The 27,522-nt window shown below is 40.1% G+C and overlaps 2 long non-coding RNA genes across 2 annotated transcripts in view; one reads left to right on the plus strand and one right to left on the minus strand.

The window, feature by feature from the left end:
- LOC108177138 (uncharacterized) overlaps positions 1-27,522 on the minus strand; it is a 135,957-nt gene that overhangs the window by 52,642 nt on the left and 55,793 nt on the right. The gene's annotated exons all lie outside the window — the stretch shown is intronic.
- Positions 1,092-25,660, plus strand: LOC138844034 (uncharacterized). Its single transcript, XR_011379375.2, has 3 exons — positions 1,092-1,576; positions 22,020-22,248; positions 24,045-25,660. It is a non-coding gene; the product is annotated as an uncharacterized LOC138844034 (long non-coding RNA).

Below are 27,522 nucleotides of genomic sequence, written 5' to 3' on the forward strand. Positions count from 1 at the left end.
CAACCGAATGAAACAACTTGCTCTGTTCGCACTTGGTTGTGTCATCCAATCAGCTGAAAGTCTGAATGGAACACAAAAAAGACAGCTCCTCCTGTGTAAGAGGGAACTCCTTCTGCCTGCCTGTTTCTGAATTGGGCACCAGCTTTTTTTCTGCTGTGATCTTGAACCTGACCACTGGCATTCAGATCAAACCATACCATTAGTTCCTGGAGCCTCTAGCTCTGTGAATCACCCTGTAGATCTTGGAATTTACTGACCTTCCTAATTCCATGAACCAGTTCCTCATAACATATCTTTTTAAAATTTTGTTTCTCCAGAGACCCCCTGACTAATGCATAGTAGAGGTAGTTTAGTTTTATATATAGCATTTTGGCAAATACATAACTTTTATTTCTTTTTTAATCATTTTCCCCAGAAACCTTTTATTTAAGGTATAAAAACTTCATGCATTTCATAAATACAACTTCATGAACATAGTGATTCTTCCCACTGCCCCCCAACTCTCATACTTCTTCCTCCTCCCTCTCTTATTCCCATTCTTATTTTTTACTAAGATCTATTTTTAATTAACTTTATACATAGAAGATTAACTCCATACTAAGTAAAGATTTCAACAAATAGCATGAAAAAAAAATGTTCCTCAACAGTGTTTTGGTTTCTTCTATGACCCACTGTTCATTCAGGAGCATTGTTCAGTCTCCATGTGTTGCATATGTTCTAAAGACTCTCAAGTTGTTGATCTCCAGCTTCATTTTATTGTGGTCTGAGAAGATGCATGATATGACTTTGATTTTTTTGAATTTGCTGAGACTTGCCTTATGGTCTGGCCTGTGGTCTAACCTAGACAAAGTTCCATACACTGGTGAGAAGAATGTGTATTCTGCAAATGTAGGATGAAAAGTTCTGCTGATATCTGTTAGGTCCATCTGGTATATAGTGTTGATTAACTGTTATTTCCTTGCTGATTTGCTGTCTGCTTGATTTGTCCATTGCTGAAAGTGGGGCATTGAAGTCCTCCATTACTATTGTATAGGAGCCTATGTCTCACTTTAGATCCATTAACATTTCTTTTAAATAGCCAGGTGCCCTGTAATTAGGTGTGTGTGGGGAGCAACTGGGAGCAACTCGGACTAGACTAAGTTACTGGAATTAAGACTTATTCTATGCATCTGCTCTCCCACAATATGGTGCTGGGAGAGGAGGAAACAGCTTCTACACAGCTGCCTCCAGTTCAACCAATAAACAGCAGGACCTGCTCCTGATTGGAGGACAGCAGCGTACTCGGCGTGTGGATAGCAGAGTTGGGATTGGTGGAAGAGGACTATAAAGGAGGAGAGAGACAACATGCACCAGGAACACCTGAGGAACATCTGAGCAGCCCCCGAGAGAGCCGGCCAGCGGTGTGCCGCTCCCCCGCAGAAGTGGGGAAAGTGGCTAGGGGGAACCGCCCTTCCACAGAGGTGGAGGGATGGTAGCCAACCCGGGAAGAACCAGCAGCAAACCCGGGGAGGGCTGAGCAGACAAAAGAACAACGCAGGGTCCTGTGTCGTTCCTCCACGAAGACGGGGAGCGACAGGTGTGTATACATTTGTTATAGTCTCATCTTCCTGCTGAATTAATTCCTTAATCATTACATAGTGTCCTTTTTTTTTTTTTGTCTCTTTTAACAGTTTTTGTGTTAAAGTCTATTTTGTCTGATATTAGGATGGATATGCCAGCTCTTTTTTGTTTCTGTTAGCATGGGATATCTTTTTCCATCCTTTCACTTTGTCTGTATGCATCTTTGTTAACTGCAAATAGATTTTTTTTTCCATTCAGCCAGTCTGTATATTTTAACTGGAGAGTTGAGGCCATTTACTTTCAAGTAACTATTGATAAGTAACAACCTGACCCTGTCATTTTTCCATAAATATTCCTATATTTTGCTTTGAATTTCCTTTGTAACTTTACTAGGAGATTTTCTGCCTTTACCTTCTTTCATAGTGATGACCATGTTTCTGTGTTTCTGTGTGTAGCACATCCTTAAGAATCTTTTATAAGGCTTGAAGAGTGGTGACAAATTCTTTCAATTTAAGTATGTAATGGAAGGTCTTTGTTTGACTTCATTCATAAATGAGAGCTTTGTAGGGTTGTGTTCTGGGTTGACAGATTTTGGTCTTAAGACTTGGAATATATCTCTCCATTCTCTCCTAGCCTATAGGGTTTCTGATGAGAAGTCAGCTGTGAGTCTAATTGGTGATCCTCTAAAATGTGCATGAGAGAAATGCACATTTTAGAATCTTTTCTTTATGTTTCACTGTGGTGAGTTTGACTACAATGTGTTGTGGTGAAGATCTTTTCCAGTTATGTCTATTAGGAGTTCTATGTGCTTTGTGTACTTGGACATCCCTTTCTTTCTCCAAACTAGGGAAGTTTTCTGTAATTATTTCACTAAAAAGGCCTTCTAATCCATTCTTTCTTTCCATGCCTTCAAGAACTCCTAAGACCCATATGTTGGGTCATTTGATAACACCCCATAAATCTCCAAAACTGTTTTTTAGTTTTCTAATTGCTTCTTTTTAAAAAAAGATTTATTTATTTATTTGAAAGTCAGAGTTACACATAGAGAAAAGGAGAGACAGAGACACAGAGAGGTACTCCATCCACTGGTTCACTCCCCAGTGGGCTGCAGTGGCCAGAGCTGCGCCGATCTGAAGCCAGGAACCAGAAGCTTCTTCCAGGTCTCCCATGCAGGTGCAGGGGCCCAAGGACTTCTACTGCTTTCCCAGGCCATGGCAGAGAGCTGGCTTGGAAGTGGAGCAGCCAGGACTCAAACCATTGCCCATATGGGATGCCAGCACTGCCGGCAGTACTTTACCCACACACCACAGTGCCAGCCCCCTCTTTTTTTTTGGTCTGACTATAACATTTCTAGTTATTTGTCTTTTAACGAGGATAATCTTTCTTCTGTCTCATTGAGTCTGTTCTTAAGGCTTTCCACTGCATTTTTTATTTGTTCTATTGAATTCTTCATTTCCACTATTTCATTTTGATTTCTCTTTCAAATCTAAATTTCATAAAAAAAATTTCTTTCATGTAATGCATGGATTTCTTTAGTTCATGGATTTGCTTCTGATTACTTCTAAATAACACTATGATCAGTTTTTCAATTCTGTTTCTGGAATTCCTTCAATCTCTTCATTTTCACAGTCTAGTATTGAAGTGTTGTGTTCCTTTGGGGGTGTCATGTTGTCTTCCTTATTCTTGTTTTTTGAATTGCTGCATTTATTTTTAGGCATTTGTGGAGATACTTGTTGGTTTATTTTTTTTTCCCTGTGATGGCTTTTCTCTTTGACTATGCCTCTGTGGATTAGTGCAGTGTCTGCTCTTTCAGTGAATACTGGGAGGCATGTGCTGGGTGAGGCCAGGGAGCTCTGCTCAGTGCTCCAGGTGATGGGAGTGTTCAAGGTGACTCCCAAACTGGGCGTGGTAAATCTCTTTTTCTTTTTTTTAAATCAAAGGGGAGGTTTGTTCTACTCTGTTGGCGCAGTCTCACACTAACCTCCCCTTTTCCAAGGAGGCCAATGCCTGGTGTTAGCCCCAGGGGATACAATATTCATCCATGCTGCCACAAGAACCACACAAAGCCTGTGCAGTCCTCCATCTGAGCAGAGATCCCTTAGCAATGACCCTCACCAGAGAATCAGGGGTCCCCAAGTGTGTGGAGCTGCCCACAGTGATTGTCCAAAGACCCAGCCACACTCAGCACCTTTATAAGCAACCACAGTGTTTTCACAGTCTCAGCGCACAAGGCTCCCACAGACACGAGCACCCAGCTCCCTGTCAGTTCTCCCAGCCAGACTCAGGTGTCTGCTATCGGCTGGTTGCTGGGTGTGCAGGCACAAGCTGGTGCAACTCTTACATATGTCTAAAATGGTACTCGCCCACTCTTGGCTAGTTACAGGACATAGGTGCAGCATGGTAGGGGAGAGAGAAGCATGCCCCTGCTTTTTTCTCTCTAGGTTGGGGGGGGGTACACTGTCTCCCACAGGGCTCCAAGCCAGACTCACACCAGGCTCTTCCCACAGCTTTATTGCCAGTGGCTTGGGCTGCTGCAGTCTGGTCTCACCTCACTCTCCAAAGCTGGTGCTGAGACTTTTGGCTGCTGGGATCCTAAGCTGTGCACATCTACACCCTCCATATAGATCCACAGTGGAGTTTACTCTGCTCTTTTACCCCTAACTCTTCTCTGAGACTGCACTCTCTCCATGTTTTTTTTTTTTAACTGTCTTCCCCTAGACTAGAGCAGTAAGCTCTCTCCCTATTCCACCATCTTGATGCCTCTCCATAACTTTTATTTCTAACACCATAGCATCCTCATCCATACACACACACACAGAAACACCCCAAATACATGTATAAATTAGGTACTTTAAGAATGAACAGTAGGGAGCTGGTGCCATGGCATAGCAGGTTAAGCTGCCAACTGTAGTGTGGGCATCCCATATAGGCACTTGTTCTAGTCCCAGCTGCTTCACTTCCTATCCAGCTCCTTACAAATGCACCTTGGAAAGCAGCAGAGGATGACCCAACTGCTTGGATCCCTATACCCACATGGGAGACCTGGAAGAGGCTCCTGGCTCCTGATTTTAGATCCCCCTGGCTCTGGCCATTGTGGCCATTTGGGAAGTGGACCAGTAGATGGAAGATCTCTCTTTTATTCTCTCTCTCTCTGTCTCTCTCTCTGTAACTCTGTCTTTCAAATAAACAATAAATAAATATATATATATATTTAAAATGAACAATATATCATCTATTAGGAATTTTATTTATTTAATATACCAAGAGACAGAGAGAGTGCAAGAAACAGACAGGTCCCATTCACAGGTTCCCTCACAAATTTGTACAATGGTAGGGGCTGAACCCATGAGCTAGGACGCCAAACCAGCGTTCCTATATGGGTGACAGGGACCCAGCCTCTTTAGCGATTATCTTCAGCCTCCCAGGGTCTGCATTAGCGTGGACTTGGAATCAGGAGCTGGAGTTGCAAATAAAACTCAAGCACCCTGATATGATACGCAGGCACCTTAACTGTTACAACAAATACCTGCTACCTTGTCTCTTAGTTTTGCTTAAAAAACTTGTATATTTATGAGTTATCACTCATAATGTTAATTCAGCTATCCTATTCTACTGCTTACAATGTCCCAGGGAATGCTGAAATGGGATAATATACAAACAATGCACTTGTGTGTATCATCATCATTATTATTATCAGTCTTAGGTGTTCATAGCTTAGGTGGTGAGATTTAAAAGAGAAATAGGGCCATGAGAACTATTTGAAGAAATTTCCCCACTCTCGGAGATTTAGGTCAATGTTTTTTAGGACCAGTTGCTAATTTGTGATGCACTGGTCATTCTGCTAGAATGTATTTAGAGTATGCCAAGTGCCAACCAGATGATTTAACATTTTGATCATGCGCGTTCTCTTCAGCAGGGATGACTGCTAACTATCTGTTTAAACTCTCAGAAAACCACAACAATAGTTGACAGTTACACACTTTCCCTTAATCTGTATCATTCTGAGAATATGTGAGCCCTTTAGCTGAGGTGAAATAGCGGCGGAGATAAGTTTAGCAATGTACGTCACCACTGCTCCACAGCACCTCATAGGCATTAGTGCACTGGAGGGCTGAGGGCATCACGTGTTGTGCCAGCTCTTCACAGGGCAGGAACCAGTGAGAGAGGACTTTAGAATGTGTGGTCTCCCAGAGCTCACCCTGAAGAGACTATCTCTAGGACCTGAGGTCATTTCTCACCTGAAGGGTTGATTTGTCTCCACACCTATGAAATCCCATTTTCTCTGCTGACACCGCCAGTTTAAATCTATTTTGTTCATGATGTAGACAGATGTCTGCTAAGAGGTGGACTGAAGCCAATAGTATTTCACAAGGGAGGTAGTTCTGGGACTCAAGTGGTAGTTAGCAGCTCTGACTTGTGGTCCTGGTGTCCCCATTACCTGGGTGCTTCAGAACTGGACTAGTATTTGGTACCCAGGTTTGTTTCTTAGAAATAAAAACCTGGAAGTGTTCCTGAATTAACTTGTCTTAAAGACAGTCAAATTAATAGCTAATTTAGCATACAGCTCTTTCTCGCCCAAGAGAGGAATACTGAATCATATTGTGAATGCTAGATTAATTTTCCTTATTCCAAAATTCAAGAATTTTCAGGGGGGAATTAATTTCATAGCATGTTTCCAAGTGTCTTAATTTTTATTTTCACCACTCTTCAGGGCATGAATAGTCAAACAATAGTTCTAAGAAATATTTAAGATCTTAATAAACTGTAAATGTTATGTGTTGTTAAGTCTGCAGGGATTTATAATTCCTGTGTGATTTAGTCTATAAAACTGATTTTCTTGGTACACTTTTGGTTCTTTATTTCTTCCTGGGACCACTAGGCAAGGCTCGTTTCTGTGAACGTTCTTCCAGCTTCCCTGAAGTTGTGAGTCAGGGAGAAAAATCCTCTCAGCTAAGCTCCCAGGTTAATAAGCACCTCTCTTACTTCTTGCCGGCTTTGCCTCTGGCAACTGTGGTCAGGACATCTACTTCCTGCTTGCTGGAAGCATTGGCCAAAATGTCGCAGCTGAATGGCCACAGCATCAGACGGACTTGCCCTGTCTCAGCCAGTGTTCCCTGGGGGTGCCTGTATTATCTCTACTTTCTGTTTTCTCGCCCTTAATTAGATCCATTTTTAATAGATCTTTTGACTTGCGTTCTGCTCACTCAGTTCCTGTCAGCTGCAATCCTCTGAACATTTAACTCGGGTGTCATTCCCCAAGTCTGAACTAAGACTCTGTGGCTAACAAATCAATGGTTCCTGCTTCCCTTGAGATAAGGAGTGAACAGTGCTAATGAGATGTTCTTCAAGATTTCCCACAGTGTAGACAGATAGGGACAAAGTTCTGCGGTAAGATGTTTCTGTGTTAACAGCAGTGGCAGGTCTTATTTTGGAGTGAAAGTTTTAGATTCCAAGATCGGTAGGATATAGAATATTTTCCAAAGTACCAACTGAACTCAGGCTAAAGAAGTATGAGAAGTAGAAACTAGGAGCTGGTGTTCTGGTGCAGCAGGTTAAACCACTGCTTGCATACTAGCATTCTCTACTGAGTCCTTGTTCTGTGCTTTCGATCCAGTTTGCTGTTAATGTGCCTGGAATGCGGACCAAAGTCCTTCTGCCCCTGCACTCACGTGCGAGATCTGCAAGGAATTCCAGGCTCCTGGCTTTATCTGGCCCAGAAGATGAAAGATCTTTTACTTTCTCTGTCTCTCCATCTCTCTTCGTCACTCAGCCTTTTAAGTAAAACAAATAAATCTTTAAAAAAAAAAAAAGATGTAAAAACTAACAAGCGAATGCATAGGTGTTTAAGACTGAAGGTGATGGGAATGATTGAAAAATGAAAAAAAATGGAAATAAAAGCAGCTTGAAATAAATGACAGTTTAAGCTGTCAGGACAAAAATTGCATAGCTATATAAATAAAACAAAAGTAACACTTAGGCATTTAGCCTGGTGTTTAAAAGAGCTGTGTCCCACATTAGAGTATCTGGGTTCAATTCTTGGCTCTATCTCCTGATTCCCATTTCCTGATAATCCCTGAGAGGCACTGGTGATGGATCCAATAATTGGGTTCCTGTAACCCACTTGGGAGATCTGGATTGAATTCCCAGTTCTCAGCTTCATCCCCAGTCCTGGCCTGGCCATTGTAGACAGTTGAGGAGTGAACCAGCAGATGCTGGCCCTTTCTCTGTATATCTCTCAACAAACGAACACTGTATACACCCACCCATCTCCCAAGAAAGCAAGCTACATGTTCACCAAGATGAAAAGAACCACCCCTCACCTAAATGAAAAAAATTAGCCATAGAACTATAAAGGTTTGATTTCTCTGAGAAAGAGAAACTTACTATCTTTTTATAGAAAGAGAATTTACTATTTTCTTAAGAAGAAATCCCCAAAACTCACATTTTCATTTTCTAAGTCCTCTTCTACCATTTTGATGTTTTCAAAAATAATACATTGCACGTTTAGTCATTTTATTTTTTTTTAAAGATTTATTTATTTATTTATTTGAGAGGTAGAGTTACAGGGAGAGGGAGAGACAGAGAGAGAGGTCTTCCGTCCGTTGGTTCACTCCCCAAATGGCCACAAAGGATAGAGCTGCGCCTATCTGAAGCCAGGAGCCTCTTCTGGGTCTCCCATGTGGGTGCAGGGGCCCAAGGACTTGGGCCATCCTCCACTGCTTTCCCAGGCCATAGCAGAGAGCTGGATGGGAAGAGGAGCAGGCAGGACCAGAACCGATGTCCATATGGGATGCCGGCACCGCAGGCAGAAGATTAACCTACTGCGCCACAGTGCCAGCCCTGCATGTTTAGTCATTGAGGTCATTTAAAAGCAGAGAAGGTAGTTGTTACCAGTCACTAAGGGGAGGGCAGTTGCCAGAGTGAGTTTCATGGGTTCTTTTCCTCAGCTTAGTATAGAAATAAAAACCCAGGAAAAATTTGCAAAGAGGCGGAAATTTTATTAGAAAAGAAATTTTTATTTAATTGGCAAGCTACAGAAAAAGTGTCTGGTCCAAGAGATACCAGGCGGAGTACCTGAGCAGGTCACTGGCTTTTAGGAAGTGTCCCAGGTTTTTAAGGCATTACTGCTTTGTTTCATTGGGTCATTCTGTGGGGGTGCCCATTGGATGAGGTTTCACATACTTTATGTTGATTGGCTTGGGGCTCATGGATAGTGGGGGGTCTCCTGGAGCCGGCCTGTCTCCACTTAAGCTTCAGCCTGCTCCTCTGCTAGCTCTGGGTAGAAGATTGTGATTAAGCTGAAAGCATAATTTAAGACCGCAAGGGTCACACAAGATAGCCTGGATCTCCTGGAGCCAGTCTGACTCTCCCCAGGGACTCAGCCCCTTTCCCCGCCAGCTCTAGTGAAAGACTGCACCCACCCTGAAGGTGTGATTTAAAGCTGCAGGGTCACACATATAGAGCAAGAAGCTATTAGTGGGGCAGATGCTGGTAGGTGTGGAGACAGGCTTTCCAGCCACAGCTGACAGCTTGCTCGTGAAGGACATTCTACCAATGTCTGAGGGGCCCACAGACTCATGGCCTCACTGGACGGCCTCAGTAGTTTATTAAGGAAAGTTCATATATTGGATTTAAAACTTTTAAGCCTATAGGATACCTTTATTAACATGTAATTTTAATAATTTAAAAAATCCTTTCTACCTTATGTGAGTATACATTTGTCAGAGTTCTAAGGAAAGAGTATTTACTATTACACAGAGCTCTTTCTATAACAAGAAGAGAAAATGTAAGCTGGCTGCGACTCATATCTGAAAGTGGGGCAAATATTATTTTAGTTTTCCCTTTTTGTTTTCTGGGTTTTCAAATTTCCTATCATACCATATACACTTCCTATTAGGAATAAAATAAAATGTTTAATTTTCAAATGCTTTCTGGTAACCTTTTAGGAACTTGTGCCAATAAAGATAAAAGACTGAAGCCAGCAAGGAAAAACAAATCCCACATTAGTAAGAAGATAGAAATAAAAAAAGATCAGATCACAAATAAATTAAATTGAGACTAAAAAAATTATAAAAGGTCAGTGAAACAGAAAGCTGATTCCTGAAAACATAAAAAATACAACCCTTCAGCCAGACCAACAAAGAAAAAGAGAAAAAAATAAATAAAATTAGATTAAAAAATTAGATACAAAACAGGAGATAGTGCAGTTGACATCACAGAAATACAAAGAATCATAGGAAATGGCTATGAACAATTATAAGCAAATTGGAAAATGTTGTAGAAATGCAAAAATTCCTAGACACATACAACTTACCAAGATTTAATCATGAAGACTTAGAAAATCTAAACAGATCAATAAAAAGTAATTAAAAATTACAGTAATTAAAAATCTCCCTTTAAATAAATGTCTAGGATCTGATTGCTTTACAACCTTCAGCTTAATTCTACAAAATATTGAATTCTACAAAAAAAATTGAAGAAGAGTTAAGTCCAACACTTCTTAATCTATTCCAAAAATTTAAAAAGTATGGAGCTCTGCCAAATTCTTTTGTTTTTTTAAGATCAGCATTACTTTGATAACAAAAATAAACAAAAATCCAATACAAGAAAAATAATTATAGACCAATATCTTACTGAACTTAAATGTAAATATTTTCAACAAAATATTAGCTAAATAAATCCAACAGTACACCAAAATGATCAAATACCACAATCACATAGGATTTATCCCAGAGATGTAAAGGTTCAACATTCAGAAAGCAGTAACTGTAATTAATCACATAAACAGAATGATGACCAAAAACCATATAATTGTTTCAATGTTGTAGAAAAGCATTTGATATGATTCAATATCCCTTCATCATAAGAATTCTCAACAAATTAAGAATACAGGGGGCCGGCGCCGTGGCTCACTTGGTTAATCCTCCACCTGGGGCACCATCAACCCAGGTTCTAGTCCCGGTTGGGGCGACAGATTCTGTCCTGGTTGCTCCTTTTCCAGTCCAGCTCTCTGCTGTGGCCCAGGAAGGCAATGGAGGATGGCCCAAGTGCTTGGGCCTTGCACCTGCATGGGAGACCAGGAGGAAGCACCTGGCTCCTGGCTTCGGATCGGCGCAGCACACCAGCCGTAGCAGCCATTTGGGGGTGAACCAACTGAAGGAAGACCTTTCTCTCTGTCTCAGTCTCTCTCACTGTCTAACTCTGCCTGTCAAAAAAAAAAAAAAAAAAAAAAGAATACAGGGAACACAGCCAATATCATATTTAATGATGAAAGGCTGAGAGGCCTTCCCCTAAAAGCTGGAAAAAGATGAGGATTTGCACTTTCACCACTCTTACTTAATATCATATTGGAAGTTTTAGCAAGAACAATTAGAAAACAGGAGGAAATAACAGATATCAAAATTGGAAGAGAAGAAGTCAAAATACCCATATTTGTAGGTGACATGAATTTATACATGGAAAAACCTAAATACTCCACCAAAAAGCTATTATCAGTGATAAACAAATTCAGTAAGTTTGCAGGATACAAAGTTAACATACAAAAAACCATAAAAGTTTTTATATCAATAATAATTCTGTTGAATGAAAAATAGGTAAAAAATTCCATTTACAATAGTTGCAAAAAGTTAGGAATAAATGCAAGCAGAAGAAGTAAAAGATCTCTGCAATAAAAATTATAAAATATTCAGAAAAGATATAGAGAGCACACACAAAAAAGGGAAAGACATTCCATGTTCATGGATTGGTAGCATTAATATTGTTAAAATGTCCCTACTACTCAAATCAATCTGCAGACTCAAAACAGACCTCATGAAAATATCAATGGCATTCTTTACAGAAATAGAGAAAACAACCTTAGAATTAATATAGGACAACAAAAGACCCAGAATAGCCAAGGTGATCCTGAGCAACAAATAAAATAATAAAATAAAAAGCAAACATCACAGTACCTGATTTTGAAGCATATTGCAAAGCAAAAGATATCAAAGCATATCGTATTGGCATTAAAAACCAACACACAGGCCGGCGCCGCGGCTCACTAGGCTAATCCTCCGCCTAGCGGCGCCGGCACACCGGGTTCTAGTCCCGGTCGGGGAGCCGGATTCTGTCCCGGTTGCCCCTCTTCCAGGCCAGCTCTCTGCTGTGGCCAGGGAGTGCAGTGGAGGATGGCCCAAGTGCTTGGGCCCTGCACCCCATGGGAGACCAGGATAAGCACCTGGCTCCTGGCTCCTGCCATCGGATCAGCGCGGTGCGCCGGCCGCAGCGCGCCGGCCGCGGCGGCCATTGGAGGGTGAACCAACGGCAAAGAAGACCTTTCTCTCTGTCTCTCTCTCTCACTGTCCACTCTGCCTGTCAAAAAAAAAAAAAAAAAAAAAAAAAAAAACCAACACACAGATCAATGGGACAGAACAGAATACCCCCAAATAAATTCAACTACAAAGAACTAACTGATTTTTCACAAAGATGTCAAGAACAAAAGCTGGAGAAAGGACAATCGTCAATAAGTACTACTGGCAAAACTGGACATACATATTTGGGAAAATGAAATTAGATCCCTATCTCGTCATATACAGAAATAAACTCAAATTGGATTAAAGACCAAAATGTAAAACCTGAAACTATGAACAGCAACAACAGAACACAGGGGAACTATTTCAACACATTGGCACGGGCAGCTCTTTCTTAGATAAGACCACAAAAGAGCAAGCATCAAAAACAAAGCTAAAAAAATGAGATTATGTCAAATTCAGAAGCTGCACAGCAAAGGAGATGGTCAAGAGATTGAAGAGATAGCTGACAAAAAGAAAAAAAAAATTACAAGCATTTTATCCAATAAAAGATTAATTTCTAGAATATGGAAGAAGCTTAAAAAATTCAACAGCAGCAACAACCATAAAAATAAGCAACCAATACAGTTAAGAAATGGGCAAAAAATTTCAATAGACATTTTTCACAATAAAAATAGGGGTGGACATTGTGACAAGGGTTAAACTGAAGGTTTGAATGCTCATATCTAATAACAGAGTGCTGGTTCAGGTGCTGGCTCCCCTACTTCCAATCCTTCTTCCCGCTAATGCACTTGGGAAGGCAGTAGATGATAATCCAAGGGCCTTTGACATCCTCATGGGAGAACTAGCTGGAGTTTCTGGCTCTGGCTTTAGCCTGGCCCTGCTGCTACAAGGATTTGGAGAGTGAACCAGTGGATAGAACACACCCACTCTCTTTCTTTCACTTTCTCTCTCTCTTTCTTTCTCTCCCCCTCCCTCCTTTACTCATTCTCTGTCTCCTCCTCTTTATCTGTAACTGCATTGCAAACAAAGAAATACATCTTTACAAAAAAGAAGAAATACAAACTGCAAACAGATACATGAAAAGTTTGGTCAACACCACAAGCTATCATTTCACCTCTTCCCAGTTAGAATGGCAATTATTAAAAAGACAAATGGTAATAAATGCTGGCAAAGATGCTTAGAAATAAACTCATACACCTTTGGGGGAGGTATAAATTAGTACAACCACTATGGGAAATAGTACGGAGATTCCTTAAGAAACAAGAAATAGAACTACATATGATTGAGAAATCCTATACTGGGTATAAATCCCAAAGAAATGAACTCATTCCAAAGAGATTGTTTATTACAACACTTTTCATGATAGCCAACATGGAATCAACCAAGGAGTCCATAAGCTGATTAACAGATAAAGAAAATGTTACATATATGCACAATGAACTATTTTTCATTCATTCATATAAAGAATGAAATCCTATCATTTGCAGCAAAATGAATGAGACTGGAGGATACTATGTTAAGTGAAATAAGCCAGACCCAGAGAGACAAATACCACATACTCTACTTTTAGCTTTCTGAGGAATCTGTATGCTGTTTTTTCATAATAGTCATATCAATTTGTGTACCCATTGGAAGTGTATTAGGGTACCATTTTTTTCACAACATTTCCAGCATTTATTGTTTTCTGATTTTTGGATGATAACCATTCTAACTGGAGTGAGGTGGTCCCTTGTGGTTCTTTCCCTGGTGGCTACTGATCCGGAGCATTTTCTCATGTGTCAGTTTGCCATTCGTATTTCATCCTTGCAAACTGTCTGCTGATACCCTTAGCCCATTTCTAAACTGGATTGCTTCTTTTGTTGTTGCTGAGTTTCTTGAGCTCCTTATACGTTCTGAATATTCATACTTTATCAGATCCGGAGTTTGCAAACATATTCTACCATTCTATTCACTGCCTCTTTACTCTGTTGGTTGTTTTCTTGGCTGTGCAAAACTTCTTAGCCTGATGCAGTCCCCTTTGTTGTTTTCACTTTTATTGCATGTGCTTCTAGAGTGTTATCCACAGTCTCTGCACAGGCCAAAGTCTTGCAGTCTGTCCCCTATGTTTTCCTCTAACATATAAATGACATTATGATCATTATTTCCTCACACTATGATGATAATTATCATGAAGCCTTCACTGTGTGATATTAACATCTCTGTTTTCAAGAAAAAATAGTGTATATTTATCTGTCGATATCTATATTATCTATATTTGAAGTGAACATAGCATCATGTTTAAAAAGTGTTAATTTTAAAACTAAAAACTAATAATAAACTTTCACAGTGGATTAAACTGCTACCTGCAGCACTGGCATCCCATATAGGCACAGGTTCAAGTCCCAGCTGCTCTACTGCCTGTCCAGCTCCCTACTAATGAGCCTGGGAAGGAAGCTGAAGATGACCCAAGTCCTTGGGCTCCTGCACCCATGGGATACCTGGATGAAACTCTGGGCTCCTAGTTTTAGCCTGGTCCAACTCCAGCCATTGCAGCCATTTGGGGAACAACCCAGAAGATGGAAGATCTCTCTCTTTCTCTCTGTATCTTCCTTTCTCTGTAACTCTGCCTTTCAAATAAATAAATAAACCTTTTTTTAAAAAAAAAATTCCACATATTCTCTTTCAAATATGAGAAGTAAAATGAGAATCTAAACCTAGAGTAGTAATTAGTAGAGCCTGGGATGGGTGGGACAAGGATAGAGGGAAGTTGGATAAAGGACAGCAATGCAGTTAGAGAAGGAGCAAGTTCCTAGTGTTATACAGCACAGTGGATGAGTACAGTGCACAATAATGGATTATATATTTCCTGAGAAATAGAAGCCAGGAATTCCAAGCCTCCAAAAATAAAGTAGTGACAGAGTGGAGAACCTTAATTTCCTTCATTTGATCAGTACACATGTGTGTTGAAATAGCACACTGTCCCCAATAAATATGTACAATTATTATTAATCAAAAATAAAAAAAATTATTTTCATTTATTTGAAAGGCAGAGACAGAATGAGAGAGATCCCTTATTCACTAGCTGACTCCGCAGATGCCTACAACAGCTGGGACTGGACCTGGCTGAAGCCAGGAGACTGGAATTCAATCTGGGTCATGTGTGGCAGGGACACAACCACTTGAACCATCACTGTTCCCTACCAGGCTGTGCATTTCATAAATCTGGAATCCAGTAGCACAAACCTGGGCCCTCTGACATGGGATATAGGTGCCCCAGCAATGTCTAAACCACTGCCTAAGTGTCACCCCATTCCATTTTTAAAAATCTTTCTTAAACTATGCTAAATAAAAAGTATCTGAAAATTAATAGAAAAAGAAAAAAATGGCTGAAGCTTCTTTTGACTCTACTAACATAAATTTTTTTCTTAGAAACTTGCTATTGATGAGCTCTTTTTTTTTTTTTTTTTGAAGATTTATTTTTTTATTTGAAAGTCACAGTTACACAGAGAGGAGAGGTCTTCCATCTGCTGGTTTACTCCCCAACTGGACTCAATGGCCGGATCTGTGTCCATCCGAAGCCAGGAGCCAGGGACTTCTTCCAGGTTTCCCACTTGGGTGCAGGGGCCTAGGACATGGGCCATCTTCTACTGTTTTCCCGGGCCATAGCAGAGAGCTGGATTGGAAGTGGAGCAGCCGGGGACAAGAACTGGCGCCCATGTGGGATGCGGGCACTGCAGGCGGTGGCTTTACTCACTAGGCCCCTATTGTTGAGCTCTTATTTTGATGTCAATTCCCAGCATTCCGGGGTAGTCTACAGTTCATTTCCTTTTGGTGTTTGCAGTAGAAACAGTCTCTTAAGAACTCAGAAGGCTGCAGAAAAGCTGGGCTTGATCAGGCAAAGTGGATTAAGAAAGGGCGTGTACTGCCTTTTGGCAGTGAACACTCTCTTGTTTGACAAACTGCATTTTGAGATTCAGCAGTTTCTTTTACAATAAAAAAAAGCTGCGTCACAAGTTAAATCATGGAGAGAGGAGAGATTTGTGTAAGAACTTAAATGTGTGTTAGACTGCCTTTTTGTCTATTCTTAAGGGCTTTATTGTGGGAAGGACTATTACCCAAAATTCTCCATTTTCTAGTTAGTGTTTTTCTTTAGGAACAGAGACCTTGGCCTCTACAGACTATTGCCAAGCAAATAGCTAGGGCGCTGGCCTTCAGAAAGGTGATTCCTGGTTCATTAGCACCAATGCTACTTGCTCTCCGTTGTCTCTATTGCTTCATCCAAATACCCACAAACTTGTGTAAGACCACAAAACTGAGAATATTATTGCCTTTCTTTATTGGAATGGCTTCTGCATAGAGGTCACTCAGCCTTATCATCCTGTTTCCAGTTCTTTTCTGCAAAGCAAATGTCAGAAGCCAGGGAACTGACTTCAGATGAAGATGCTTTTAGGTCAGCCTGGATTTGGATTCTGATAATTGTCCCATTTTCAAAGTGCAAGAACAATCTAAGAGATACTAATATTTTTAATTGTGCAGGTTTTTTAAATGATATGAAACATTTCTCGTTTCTGGATTGTTTCATGTTTGAACCTCACAAAACCTCTATGAGTTAAATATTAAGCCCATATTATGGAGACTTATCCACACTAAAGACTGGCAAGTGGCAGGTGTCAAACCCACATTTTGAGACATCACTTTATGGTTGGTTTGTTTTTTCAGGTATCTTAAATATGTCACATTTCTCAGAGGTCAAGGAAAAACATTGGGGATAGAGAAAAAAGGCTTTTCTGCGAAATAATTAATTGAAAGTACTGATAGTATGAAGACACAGTTGAATTGAAAATAAAATGGGAATTCCTTTTAGAAGCATTCTTGGAGGGCTTTCCCATACTCTGAAAACATTTCCTTTGCATGGCTGAATTGCTGGATGTAGGAAGAGAGTAAGTCCAAGGCATATGCCAGGGAACCTGCTGGACAGCATGGCAGAGAGGGCAGTGTGATCTCAACTTCTGCTGCCCTGTGGTTGGGTGGCCACAGCCCTGCTTCTGTGTGAAAGCAGGCTCTGCGTGTGGGATTTCCTGCATCCTGTCTTGCATGAGCAGCTGTAGAGTGTTACAGATAACAAATGACCTCATCTGCTATTCATGACCATGGTGTATGCTCATGTGTTTAAATAAGGGAGTCCTATCTTATGTCTTGTCTGGGGAAACACAATGACCCAACTGCATTGTCCATACCTCTCTGAAATCACAGAACAGTCTAGTTTCCCATTAGTTAGATTCCACTGAGTTTTAGTTATTTGAATCAATGAGTTTTTTTATTTTTTTAAAGATTTTCTTTCTTTCTTTCTTTGAGAGGTAGAGTTACAGACAGAGGGAGAAATAGAGAGAAAGGTCTTCCATCCGCTAATTCACTCCACAAATGGACACAGTGGCAGGAGCTGGGCCGTTCCAAAGCCAGGAGCCAGAGCTTCCTCCAGGTCTCCCACATGCTAGAGGGGACCAAGCACTTGGGCCATCTTCCTCTGCTTTCCCAGGCGATAACCTGAGATCTGTATCGGAAGAGGAACAGCTGAGACATGAGTTGGTGCCTTTATGTGATGCTGATGCCATAGGCGGAGGCTTAGCCTACCATGCCACAGCACTGGGCCCTGAATCAAGGAGTTTTAATGCTTGGAGTTTATCAAGGGAATTCCAGTTGGTGTAACCAGGTATTTCAGCAGTCAGTCCTTGGGTTTATCGGTCAAGGATGAATAGTAAAAAAATATAGGAATCTTTAAATGGTTTCAAAATGAGTTGCTCACACTGTTGAACACTTAAAGACAACCAAAGTGTGAATTGTGTGTATGTAAGTTATTGTCCCTCTCCCCTATAGGCATCAGCGTTTCCGCAAGGGCTGTTCAGAAGACACTGGGGTCTCCATGGTTCTCAGCATCCTTTGTGTTCACCAGACTCCTGTGGTACATTTAAAATCTGTTGAGGATTCAAACTTTCAAGAAAGTCTATTGATTTGATTTCTAAGTGGAAAAAAATGAGAAATTGACGACAAACACAGACCTCTTAGGGGCGTTAACTCTTTATCCCTTTCTTCTGTTGTAACTGTCTGCAGGTAGCCACCCTATTATTTTTATATGTTAAGATACCGAGACTCAGTATATTCAATGATTTAAAAATGTTCCAAAACAACGAGTGCCTGAGAACCTGGGTTTCCCATCCAAGTATTAACCAGGCCCGACCCTGCTTAGCTTCCGTGATCAGGCACGTTCAAGGTGGTATGGCCGTAGAGAAGAACCTGGTTTCTATGAAGTTCCAGTGTTGGATACTTTCAAGAGGTCACCTGCCCACGTACATTCATCCAGTTAGGATCCATTAATTGCCAATGCGTCAGGTGCCTCATTATGTGTTGTGATGAATGCAAAATGTACAGTAAACTCTTCTTGTCTCAAGGAATTTATTATCTATTAAGGCCAATAAAGCATATCTGCTGAAACTACTCCCCCAAATGATTACTCCTTCAATGTGAATAAAAGCATTGAAACTGGCATATTCACCAATGACACAGAAGTCTGGCACACAATGCAGTTTGATAAAGAGTCACGGGTATTGCACAGTATGCAAACATCTATTAGCAAATTCATCCAACTGTGTGTTTGTTTGCTAAGATATTGTTACAATCACGCTGAGCAAAGGAGTCAAGAGTCTAGGACTGTTTTGATGGAGTTCTTGGATGTGACTTTTAGGTACCTACATCACCATGTTTTGTCACACAATTTTCAGAACCCCTCATGGCCACCTTGGGGAAGGACTAGAGGGGTCTGAAACAAACAAGAGGTTGAGTTTTTATGTCTAGGCTATTAAACAAGGCCTGGGATTCATCTAATGACTCAAGGAATACACTTGTTAACCCAGGGCAAGTAAAAATTCCACATTGTTAGCAAAACTTTGATGGTATCAAAATAAGTGTGAGTCACATAATTTCAGCTTTTGAAGGTGGGGTTTGAGAAACCAGAAGAGCATTTCTGTCAGGCAGTGAGACAGCAGCAGTCTCACGGGAATGTAGAAACCCTCACCTGGACATGGTGCAGTCCAGGAGACCACCACTAGGTGCCCATGTCTGGTGCATCTATGCAAAGGAAGAACTTCTTTTTCCCTATTCATATTCTGGTGCAGGATGAAATAAATAGCTTCTTTGCAAACCCTACAGTGTGAGACAAATCAAAGATTTCCAGAGGAGGTATTGCTGGACAGTTTCATTGCTCAGGGCTAATTATTCATTTGAGAATCCACCCAGGAAAGTTGCTAAACTGGTTTGTTGGCTGTGTGGTGGAGACTTTTTTAAAGAGACAGCGTTATATTTTAATAGAGACTTTTGTTTCCCTAAAACTTATTTAGAGACAACTGTGAAAAGACGAGAGCAATGAGATCATGAATGAAACATCTTTTTCTTTTGAATTTTCATACCTAAAAACTATACTTAATTATGAACTAAAGAGCATGAGAGGTCTTACTTGTAACAGCTGTTCATTCGACATCCCATTCCAAGGCGGACTTAAAGCTTCTCTGTGTATAGTGTCTTAAAGCTATGAATGAATGGAGATAAGCTGGAAATATGCCATATACTTCTGTGGGAAAAACATGATAAAATGTCACTCATTAAGGCTTGTTCTGGAGACTCTAGACACACATGTTGGCACATATGTAACATAAACAACCTTTCCTACATTCCAAAAACCAAAGAACAGGTGTGTTTGATTCCTCTTTTATTTTTCTTTCTTGAATGAAATTTCCTTAGATAATAAAGGAAGAAAGAAATACTTTTTACAGCCATATTTTAGCATGGTTTCCTGGGAACTTGGATTTGGCAAGAATTCAGTGCCCCCACGTATCTCTTTCCCAATCTTAAAAGGAGAGATGTAACTAAAAAGCCTACACAAATAAGCCAACCATCTGATATGATTTAAAGGCTCCTGGCTTCATCCTTCTGCAACAGGTTTGCAGTGAATGCTTCCTTTATGTGTCTTCAAGCAGTATCTTCTTTACCTGTGTCAAGGCCATTGTAGTGCCTGAACCAGGTGCCTAGGGAATGGTGCGTTGAACACATTGCCAATTATATCCAAGAATATTTACTTTCTTCTTTTTCTAAATATTTCTTTATTGGAGAAACAGAGAAAGAGTTGGAAAGAGACAGAAAGGGCGAGAAAGAGCGAGAGCAAGAATGAGAGAGAGACAGGGAGAGAGAGAATGCGCCCATCTGTTGGTTCGCTCATCAAATACCCACTGTAGCCCCTGGTAGATGTTTGGAGATAGAAATTTAATCCAGGTTTCCCACATGGAAGGCATTGACCCAGCTGCTTGAGTCATCATGTCTACCTCCCAGGGTGCACATTTGCAGGAAGCTGGAGATGGAAGCAGCACGGGAATTTGAACCCAGGTACTTTGATATAGAATGCAGGCATCCCAGTTGGCAGTTTAATGGCTAGAGCAAGCACCTGGCCCTATTTTCTTTCTCTCTCTTTCTTTCTTTCTCTCTCTCTCTCTTTTTCTTTCTTTCTTTCCTCCCTCCCTCCCTCCCTCCCTCCCTCCCTCCTTTCTTTTTCTTTCTTTCTTTCTTTCTTTCTTTCTTTCTTTCTTTCTTTCTTTTAGATTTATTCATTTATTTGAAAAACAGAGATGTAGAAAGAGAGAAAGAAGCAGACAGAGAGAAAGAAAGAGACATCATCTTTCTGCAAGTTCAGTCCCCAAATGGCTGGCTGCAACAGCCAGGGCTGAGCCAGGCTGCCGCCAGGAGCCAGGCTCTCCATCTGGGTCTCCCACATGGGTTGTGGGAACCCAATGCCACCATCCACTGCATTACATCCACTGCACAGATGCACTAAAAAGGAAGTGGATAAGAAGCAAAGTAGCCAGGACTTGAACCAGCACTGATCTGATATGGGATGCCAGTGTCTCAAGCAGCTGTTTAATCAGCTATGCCGTAAATGCTGGCCCCTACCCCTGTTTTCTTTTATAAATAAGAAGTCTTGAGTTGGATTATGACTATCTCTGTAAGTTCATATTTATAATATGCATATCCATCCTCTCAAATACAGCTATAAAACCACTGGCAGAGTGAGATGAAGAATGATTTGAGTAACTCAACAAGGACTTCAACAATTTACATTAAAGACTACCAGTTTTCGAATCATGTGTATAGACAAAGTTCTTCTGTAGTATGTTGGAATATTGTAACAGATTCAAATAGGAAGATAAAAAACATGCATTTGTAATTCACTATGTTCAGGCACTATACTTTGTATAAATGTTATCACATTTAATGTTCACAATAAATCTGTGAGGTGTTAGTCTCCCCCTTTATAGTGATGAAGAAACAGATCCAGAGAAACTTCCTGGTTAGTAAATGAGAGAAAAACACAGGGTTCAAACTTGGGTCTGTCTGATATTACAGACAGTGCTCTTTACACATACTTATTAGCATTTTTCATAGTATACATTATAGTATTAATTATTTTATTCAAATTCAATTCCTACTGAATGTAATATCAGTCTCTTTGAGGAAGGGGAATTTTGAGGGAAAGAAAGGGGGTAGACAATTCTAAAGAGGGAGGTCAGGAGAGACATGGGCTTCTTTGGCAATGTTTTGCAGACATGGAGAGCATGAGGTCTCAAAGTGTATGATGTATTTTTATTTATGCTGGGGTTAAGGAGGTCATCTTGTGGGAAAGAAAGGAAATAATGACGGGAAGAGAGAATAATAAAGACATTTTCTTAGCATTTAGACATATTTAATTTCAATAATATGCAAAGGAGAAGGACATCTTTAAATAGTGAAGTGATGCTAATGCATCTTTATTTGGGAAATTATTTCTCATTGACCTTAGCTAACTTAAATAAGTACATCTTTTCTACTTTAATTCATCTCATCTGTCTTTTCATGCTTCCATAAGGAAGTAAGAGATGATTAAAAAGAATAAAAGTAGAAAAATGTTGAGTTTGGGACAGGAGACAAGGATCTTCTCTACATGAGGCCAACTGTAGCCTCACTCCTTCCACACCAATCACCTGGGCTTACTCACTCATTCTGTTGACCCATAAGGTATAACATAATGGCTAGAGATCTTTGTGCCTATCTTTATATGAAGTGGGTCTAAGTGCCTCTTATTACTCAGTAAATCCTGCTTTGTTTCTACAGAGCAAACAATATAGTAACGAACCATCTGTGAAAATGCTAACAAAGAAGTCTCCGTTCCTACAACTCTGACCTCTGAATTTTACTGGAGACTCCAAAGTGTTAAATGTGCCTCAAGAATGGAAATACTTGAAGGCAGCCTATCAGTGGTTGACAGAACCAACACTGGAAGGAAGAGAAGCCTTCCTGGGTTCAAATAAGTTTCTTCCACTTGCTGGTTACATGGCTTCAGGTAAGTTTCTCCACGCAGCCACGGCTCAAGTACTTCATCTACATTGTGGGATAATAACCTTATCAAATTTGAGATTGCTATCATGATTTAAAAAAGGTGTTCTAGGGGCCAGCTGTGGCACAGCGGGTTAACACTCTGGCCTGAAGCGCTGGAATCCCATATGGGCTCTGGTTCTAGTACCAGCTGCTCCTCTTCCGATCCAGTTCTCTGTTATGGCCTGGGATAGCAGTGGAGGATGGCCCAAGTCCTTGGGCTCCTGCACCTGCTTGGGAGACCTGGAAGAAACTCCTAGCTCCTGGCTTCGGATTGGCACAGCTCTGGGCATTGTGGCGATCTGGGGAATGAACCAATGGATGGAATACCTCTCTCTATCTCTGTCTGTCTCTACCTCTCTCTGTAACTCTGTCTTTCAAATAAATAAAAATAAAACCCTTTTTTTTAAAAAAAAAAAAAAAAAAGGTGTTCCATCTGCTCTGCATAGTGTAGTGCTAGCATATAATAAAATCATTCTAATTAATTCTCCTAGATACGTGCCTGTCTGTATCCCTACTTCATCTAAAATTTGGAGTTTAACCAGAAAGCTATGCAAACTCCTATCAAAATTTGATGGCTAAACATGAAGAGTTAAGTTTATAAGTAGCTTGGAAATTGACAAAATTGGAATCACTTTCCAACCTTACTTACTGTCTGCATACACAGAATGACTTGTAATTAACTTGTTTGCTCTATGGTTCTTTAGGACCAGAGAGAATAGGACGAATTTTGGCTCTGGAGTCACTAATGCAGGTGATTGAAGATTGGAAAATTCCAAGAGAAGGGAAATTATCCTCTGCAGAATTAGTACCCAGAACTGCTGCAGTTGACTTTAATATAGGCTCCTGATAGTAAAATGGATATGAGTTTTTGACCACAGAGGAAACACAAAAATTTCTATCTGATGTTTTGTCTCTGTTTAAAATATCTCAGAAAGGTCCGTGATCTGGAGCTCCCTGCAAGGGAAGTCCTCTAGTGAGAAGACCCAAAGGGAAGGGGTGAACCATGGGAACACCCTCATGTTTAGCTCCAGTCAAAAGTGCAGGCCTCATCCTCAGCTCTCGCACATGCTAAATGGGCCTGATAATCCACCTACCTATCCCATTTAAAAGCAGTACTTGTAGGTCTTAAACAACAGGTAAAATTTATTTTGGTAGAATAAGTTTGTCAAATGGTGCCAAGAATATTGTTCCAAATACTGCAACTAGTTTGGAATTTAATATTTTTATTTTTATTGTCTTTCTTTAATTGTCATGTATGTTATTCATCCATGGTTCATAGTTTAGGCACTCAAGCAATGATGATCCTTCTGCGACTTACGCCAACACACTATTTATACTAATGGAGGTGAGAAGATGGTGAGTCCAAGTCATTACTAGATGACATTGGATCACAACATTATGATAGCCTTTACTTCCTAAATAAATATTATTTGTGCCAGTATTACATTAGTTTATATTCTCTTAGCACGCTTCGCTAAAATAATGGAAGAAGGCAGACTGGGAGTTCCAAGGCCCTGGTTAAGGGGAGATGTACGTGCAGCTGCATACCAGGCACAATCCTCTAAGCAGATCTTCTGTTGAAAACAATATTTTTGTAGGTGTTGTATGTTAATTAAAAATAATGTGATTATTCTGATTATATCATTATCAATATTACCACTTTCTATTTTTTCCCACAAACTAGGGTAAAGACACCAAAGTAATTTTCATTACTTGCCAGTGATTGGATACTTTTTAAAGATTTTTTTTTTTTTTTGACAGGCAGAGTGGACAGTGAGAGAGACAGAGACAGAGAGAAAGTTCTTCCTTTGCCGTTGGTTCACCCTCTAATGGCCACCGCGGCCAGCGCACTGGGGCCGGCACCGCGCTGATCCGAAGGCAGGAGCCAGTTGTTTCTCCTGGTCTCCCATGGGGTGCAGGGCCCAAGGACCTGGGCCATCCTCCACTGCACTCCCTGGCCACAGCAGAGAGCTGGCCTGGAAGAGGAGCATCCGGGACAGAATCCGGCACCCCGGCTGGGACTAGAACCCGGTGTGCTGGCGCCGCAGGCAGAGGATTAGCCTAGTGAGCCGCGGTGCCGGCCACTTTTTAAAGATTTTTATGAAAATATTTTTCTTCCTTACTAACCCGCTTCCCAAGGTACTATTAATAAAAATGGTTGAATTGTTTTAACTACAAAATGATCTGAGGATAAAATACAATATGAAAAAAAAAAAAAAGAAAATACTGACCACGCAAAATTATTTAAAAATACTGAGAACCAAACAATTAATGAACTTTATTGACATTAAAAAGATATAATCATGATGAAGTTCTCTGATGTAAGCGTAGCAGGAAACATTGGAGGTGAAACAAGTTACTCAATAAAACTTATTTCAGGGAAGGACTATTTATTTTTCTTATTTTGATAGCAGTGATATGCAGTATATATTTTCAGAATACTTTCAGAATTTTAAGCATTGAATTTTAATAGCATGTGATGTTGGAATTAACAAAGGCTAAGTTGATGTGACTAATTTAAATTCTAGAGTATGCTAATTAATGCAAGAAACTATTTGAAAAAGCAGATACTTCACTGTTCTATAATCCATTTTCTTAATTTGATTAATCTGTACTTAAAATAAATTGACTTTACCTATCTAGCGAGTCTGCTCACAAATTCTCCTCTGCCAACCTGTAAACTTCACGAAGCAGTGACTGTAAAGTGCCTGGCACACAGACTTGATTCTTGCCATGTTTGCTGAATCCATAAGTAAATGGATGAGTTACTGATTATACAGGCACAGATTGAGCTAAGTTTGTAGAAGCAATGAACAAACGGCAAACTAGAATTAAAAGGATTACTTTAGTTTCATTTTTTTATTGGCCATGGTTCAGTTTAGCTAGAAACAGCTCTAAATCCAGCAGATATTTCCATATTCATTCATATTCATCCTGTTCTGCTATTAAAAGCATCTTTTGGATGAAGGGAATATGAGAACTCTTTGTATTACAACCTCATAATTTTTGTTGTGTAAATTTAAAACTACTTTGAAATAACATGTTAAAAACTATCTCTTTCCTCCTTAACAACGATTTCTATTTTTTTTAAAAGATTTTTACTTATTTATTTGAGAGACAGAGTTATAGACAGAGGGAAAACAGAAAGGTCTTCCATCCGCTGGTTCACCACCCAGATAGCTGCAACAGCCAGAGCTGGGCCTATCTGAAGCCAGCAGGATCCAGGAGCTTCTTCCAGGTCTCCCAGGTAGGTGTAGGGCCATCTTCTACGGCTTTCTCAGGCCATGGCAGAAAGCTGGATCAGAAGAAGAGCAGACTGTACAGGAACCAGGGCTCATATGGGATGCTTAGCCTTCTATGCCGCAGCACCAGCTCCCAATGATTCCTATTTTAAAAGCAGTCCTTGGTGTATGTTTAGAAAGAAATTTCTGTTTTGGACATTTTAAAACAACAACCTCTTAGTAAATATAGAGAAAATAACAAGATCCTTTTGCAAAGGATTTCTTTGACCCAGCTGATATTAATATTTAAAATCACTGAGTTATCTTCAAAATAATAATTCAACACTTTCCCCATATAAAAATTTATATATGCATGTGTGTATTTTAACAGAAGTGTGTTGATTTTCAATACATACTTTCATGATTTAGGTGACTTTTTTTTCTTTTTGCTTAATATCTTGTTTGTCAACTGGAAAATAATTCTTGAAATAGACACAAATATTCATTTTCATAAGATATTGTTTTCATGGACTAGTAGGAATCAACTATGATGTTAAGTAAAATCTTGACAAGTTCCAGTGATCAAAGCTGCAACACTGTAGCTACTAGACAAAATCTGGAGACATGGTTTCCATAATTTCACAAAATCACCTATGGACTGTATTACATAGGGGATTTAATGCCTAAATTTTGTCCAAAATTTCAAAACCAATTTAATGCATAGTAAATAGTAAATGATAATGCATAACATAATGAAAAGGCTGAAAAATGAATAAAGTGTTAGCACTCAGTGGACTTACCCCTAATGGTAGAACTAGAAACTTGCCATGGGACTCCAAATTCCATTAAATTGTCAGATACCAATGCCATCTTACTAGTTAAAGGGATCAATTCAAGTTCATAATTGATCATAAAGATAGGACTAAGTGTCAAAGGGATCACATAAATAAGACCAGTGTCTGCTAATAATAACTGATAGAATTAAAAAGGAGAGAATGACCCAACATGGGAAGTGGGATACACAGCAGACCCATAGAATGGCAGATGCCCTAAACAGCACTCTGGCCTCAGAATCAGCCCTTAAGGCATTCAGATCTGGCTAAAAAGCCCATGAGAGTATTTCAGGCATGGAAAGCCAAGACACTGGCAAAAAATGAGCTAAATGAAAGATCTCTGTGAGTGAGATCCCAGCGGAAAGAACAGGTCATCAAAGAAGGAGGTACCTTTCTCTGAAGGGAGGAGAGAACTTCCACTTTGATTATGGCCTTTTCTAAATAAGGTCAGAGTTTGTGAACTCAAGAGGCTTCCATAGCCTTGGCAGCTTATGACAAGAGCCTCAGGTGATTATTGACGTCATAAATAAGAGTGTCAATTGTTAAATCAACAACTGGAGTCATTGTGCACTTACTCCCCATGTAGGATCTCTGTCCTTAATGTGTTATGCTATGCGAATTAATGGTAAAAGTAGTACTCAAACAGTACTTTATACTTTGTGTGTCTGTGTGGGTGCAATCTGTTGAAATCTTTACTTAGTATATACTAAGTTGATCTTCTGTATATAAAGATAATTAAAAACGAATCTTAAGGAAGAATGGGATGGGAGAGGGAGTAGGAGATGGGGTGGTTTAAGGGTGTTTTTTGGGGTGGTTTGAGGATGGTTATGGGGGGAAAAGCTGCTATAATCCAAAAATTGTACTTTTGAAATTTATAATTACTAAATAAAAATTTTCTAAAAAAAAGAATAAAGTGTTAGTTGTAACCCAAGTGAAATTTCTACCTGTAATAAGCCCATATTTACAAGTCTTACTGTATCACTTTGATTGAAAGCAATTCTTTTTTCTTTATAAATTCATTTGGAATTTGACAGTGACGAAAAACAGGCAGTTTTCTCAGGTTGCTGAGAGAGTACATCGGCTCAGTCCCTGCCCTCCTGCTCTCCTCTTCATTTACTTTGGGAGTTATCACTCCAGTTTGGTGTCAACTCCCACTTCTGTGCCAAAGATTCGCAAAGACATTCC

This window comes from Oryctolagus cuniculus, chromosome 10 (genome assembly GCF_051225735.1).
Source record: "Oryctolagus cuniculus isolate XC-2025 breed Fujian yellow rabbit chromosome 10, ASM5122573v1, whole genome shotgun sequence".
Classification (NCBI taxonomy): domain Eukaryota; kingdom Metazoa; phylum Chordata; class Mammalia; order Lagomorpha; family Leporidae; genus Oryctolagus; species Oryctolagus cuniculus.